This window comes from Bos taurus, chromosome X, assembly GCF_002263795.3.
Source record: "Bos taurus isolate L1 Dominette 01449 registration number 42190680 breed Hereford chromosome X, ARS-UCD2.0, whole genome shotgun sequence".
In the NCBI taxonomy this organism is placed as follows: Eukaryota; Metazoa; Chordata; class Mammalia; order Artiodactyla; family Bovidae; genus Bos; species Bos taurus.
Genome location: NC_037357.1, coordinates 127,720,532 through 127,724,913, shown reverse-complemented (window position 1 = coordinate 127,724,913; position 4,382 = coordinate 127,720,532). Strand labels below are relative to the sequence as shown.

At 39.3% G+C, this 4,382-nt stretch overlaps 1 long non-coding RNA gene across 2 annotated transcripts in view; it reads right to left on the bottom strand.

Moving 5' to 3' along the window:
• LOC101904527 (uncharacterized) overlaps positions 1 to 4,357 on the bottom strand; it is a 108,620-nt gene extending 104,263 nt beyond the window's left edge. The window contains exons 1-2 of one of the 2 annotated variants that reach the window (XR_003033575.2): positions 4,199 to 4,357; positions 861 to 918 (exon numbers count right to left, since the gene is read on the bottom strand). This is a non-coding gene — a long non-coding RNA (uncharacterized lncRNA). The remainder of the gene's footprint in view (positions 1 to 860; positions 919 to 4,198) is intronic. The other variant, XR_003033574.2, reaches the window with a different exon arrangement.
• Between the last annotated feature and the right edge of the window lie 25 nt (positions 4,358 to 4,382).

The following is a 4,382-nucleotide window of genomic DNA, read 5'->3' as shown; positions in this document are numbered from 1 at the left end:
TATTTGTTAAATGACTTTTTGTTCCTATTAGTTTCTTTGAGTGTCTAAGATGTTTGTAAAATTAGTGAGACAACATGCAGATCAAACAATGACTGGAAAACTCATGAGGGAATTACTCGAGAAGCAGGAATGGAAAGATCCATCCAGTGCTCCTCAGCTTACCAATTTCTATGGAACCAGTGCACAATCTGCTGACATCACCAGTAGGGCAAGCTGCCAGCCCCATTCTCCTTTCCCAGGGCTACATGGGTTACGGTGAGGCTGGTTATTCTAAAACCAGGCTTCCACCTCAAAAAAGTTTAGGAAGATGCCCTTCTCTTGATCACAGGGGAGTGGGGGGTGGCAGGGTAGGGGATGGGGCAGGGGGAACACATTCTTTTGGCACAATATTAGCAAAAACACAGTACTGTAATCACTTTAGGTGTTTTTCTATTCACTAGAAAACTCAAATTTTGATAACTATTCTACTTAATGTTGTATTGTCTTTTCAATTCAAGTTCTTTCATATCAAATTTTACTGATCAAAATGGATACAGTTCAATTAAGTGAATAAGCTCAGTTTTGCCATCTAATTAGTACCTATTAACAATACTGGCTACTTCACCTATAAATAGTACTACATTCTTGTTAGGAACTGAATGTTTGTGTCCCCTCAAAATTCTTATGTTGGAAACCTAACCCTCAATGTGATGCCATTAGAAGGTGGAGCCTTTGAGAAATGACTAGGTCATGAGGTTGGAGCCCTCATGATGGAGTTAGTGATCTTATAAAAGAGACCCCACAGAGCTCTCTCAGCCCTTCCACCATGTGAAAGCACAGAAAGAAGATGGCCGTCTATGAATCAGTAAGAAAGTACTCACCAGACACCAAATATGCCATCTGCCACCACCTGGATTTTGGACTTCCCGGCCTCTAGAACTGTAAGAAATAAATCTTGTTATTTATAAGCCATCCAGTCTGGTATATTATTATGGCAGCCTGAACAGACTAAGACACTTGTCCCTATATACATTTGGATTCCTGCTTTTCAAATTCAACCTACTCTTCAAAAGTGGTACTTTGGTTTGGGTTCTAGGTGGGGATACCATCTGTCACCATTCTAACAGTTGTGTTGCTCTGAGCTTATCACTAGACAAAAGAATCAGTAAGAATGAATAAAGAATAACTTTATTCACTAATAACTGAATAAGAACTGATTGAATAAAGAACTGAATAAAGAATAACTACCACTGGATAGCTCCTTCCTCCAAAGAAAACTTTTAATCAGTTGTACATATATAGATTTATAAGCATTTTCATAATAATATGCATTTATAAGTATCTTATCTTGCTACTTTTAGTGATAACTATAATCTGGAAAATATATAAAGCCTTTGGCATAGCAATGAGTGTTGAAGAGGACTTGAGACTCCACTGTATGTCCTTGAGTAAATCTGGTGATTTAATAATGAAATTAATGGTCGGCAAGAAATGTTCTTTCATGAGAATTCCTGCATTGACCATTCAGTGAGTCCCAGTATTACTGTCCTACGAGAGCAATAAAAAAGCCAAATTAATTGAAAGACTCCCAATCTGGTAAAGAGTAAACATTTTTTTCTTGCTCTCCCTTTATGCTTGCTATAAATGAAAAAAATACAATTATGGATCATTCTTTTGTCATAATAATTAAGATTCATTTAATAATAGCATGTTTGTAATACCATTATCTATTACATCATTTATATATTTATAAATGTGAAATATTTTAAATATAAAGTAAAAATATTTTAACTTTTTAAGAATAATCAGCTATTTCCTACTGACAATTTAAGACAAAAATTTAGGCTTTTTCCCATAAAGAAGGGATAAACCAAAACATGTATACTTGAGAATAAGTAGAAGTTATATTTCAGGCACCAAGAAAAATGGAAAATACATGTTACATTGCAGAATAAATTTGTTCTATTTATCAGAATATCATAGTAGACTATATCTTTGCATTACATTTTTGTGTATCTTATTTTTATCTTATGATTTATCAAATGATGGGAACTATAGTTTGGAAATGAAACTGGCTTTTAGAGTAACTTCTGTAATGAAATTAAGTTGAGCAGTTTAAACTTATTCATGAAAATGAATTCAGCAGTTAATTGTTGAAGATAAATATCTAACTCCTATAAATGAAGATTTACATTCACTTCTAAATCATAATAGAATAAAATGTAAATCTGTATCTTTTTAAATTAGGAGTATCTTCCTAGAAGACATCTTTAATTATTCTGACATGAGAGTCTGGTCTGATTCATAAGAAATGTTACAGCAGCCCAAACACTAATGCTTTCAGAATGGCAGCAATTCTCAGCATAATTCCTGGTCACAGAAACCAGCAAAATTGGAGATCTGCACAGTTATATTTTGTGCCAGCCAAGGAATTCTCTAGTTAGAGGCTATACCTGCCAAATCTCCACCTTCAAGAAGTTTAAGATATAGTGCAAGATGAAGTCTTATGGAGGCAACAAAGTACAATATAGTGTGATAGGTGATAGGTGAAAGGTGAAATATTTGTGCAAGGAGCACCCATAGGACAAGTATTTAATCCACTCTTGAGGGCGTTGGGAAGTTTTCAAGCTACTGCTGCTGTTAATAACAACTAATGTTTCTGGGACACTAATTATCGTCAGGCACTATGACAACATATAGCATTTCCCTGATTTTTACAGATGGAAAAACTGAAGACTAAACATTAGGAACTGGGAGTTCCCTGGCAGTCTACTGGTTAGGACTCAGCTTTAAAAAAAAAAATAAGATCAGATAGTTAAGGCTTGAGTTTCCCAGTCCATTCGACTCCAAAGTCTATGTTCCTAATTACTGATGCACTGAGCTGAACAAGGCCACCTTGGAGCCTTGTTTATGCAAGTGTCTTTGTAAGAAAGAGTAAGGCAGAGTTTATGAAGAGTTTGGGCTTCTGCTGAATGATTTCAGGGAGGGAGTAGGGAAACAGGCAGCTTAGTAATTGGGTATCTCAGTAATTTTGATTTGGATGAGAGAGGAACAAAGACAAGCCAGGAAGGAAGTTATCCAATTATTAAAAGAAGGGGGTTGTTAATCCTTTTGCAGTTGCAACGTGTCCTTGGGAGAAACGTTTTTTCTTGGTCTTATGTGTGTAAACCACAGTCTAATTATTAGCAGGATTGATTTTGCTTTCTCAATCTCTTACTCTTGTTGCCCCAGTTTAATTCCTTGTTACCTCTCACCTAGATTGCTTTATTCCGGCTGTATCCTTTATACTGCAAACCAGTCACTTACCTAAAACACAAATACGATCACAAAAGCCTCAACTCAACTTGCAATGGTTCCCTATTCCCTACAGAGCATAATTAAAGCTTTTGGGAATGGCCCTTCGCCATAACCTAGCACCAGCCACCTCTATCGCTGTATTCCTTGATACTCTCATATTGCCCTTTATACTTGATGGCCAAAATTCTCGCGGTTCTGGCAGATTCCACGTTGTTTCATCGCTCAGTGACTTTCCTTGTGCTGATTTACCTGCAATTCCATTCCCAGCCTTCTCCACCTGAGTAAATAGCCCTTCGTGCCAGTGTGCTAAGTCGCTTCAGTAGTGTTAGACTCTTTGTTACCCTATGGACTGTAGCCCGCCAGAGTCCTCTGTCCATGGGATTCTCCAGGCCAGGAATACTGGAGCGGTTTGCCATTTCCTATGCCAGGGGATCTTCCCCACCCACGTATCGAACCCACGTCTCTTTTCTGCAGTGGCAGGCGGGTTAGCCCAACCGCCTTCAGAACAACTCAGGCATTGTTAGAAACCTCTCCTTGAATTCCCAGGTGGCCTTTGTAATGTAAACTGAGTTGCCTATAACATATAATCTTATCTGTGAATTGGTCCTTCTCTGTCTCTAGGTTGGAAATTCCTTGGGAGCAGAGGTTGCACCTCTGTAGCCTCTAGAGCCGGCAGGTGTCAGTGAAAGGGGGAGGAGTGTTAGGGCTCTGTCTAAGGCGACAATAAGTGGAACCACGAATGGAGGCACAGCCTCGGACTGGAAAGGAAGGCTAGCCGCGTTGTGTAGGATGAGACTTCGTGAATGGATGACGAGAAAAGGAGAGGTATAACTAACTTCTTGACCACAAAACACCTCACAATGAGTTGGGGAGAGGTAATGATAACGCACTGGGGAAGCGCTAGGAGAGAAGAATTACTTACAGGGAGGGGTAGGTGCCCCTTCTCCTTTTTCGGGAAGGAGACATTTAGTTGTGCAGACTTTTGGAAGATGAGCTACCTACCCCGGCCTTTAGTCTTAGGTCAGTCGGAGCAGAGAAACGCTCCCCTCCACTCTCGCCCGAGAAGCCGCGCAGCAACTGCGTCTGCGCACGTCCTCAAGCCCGCC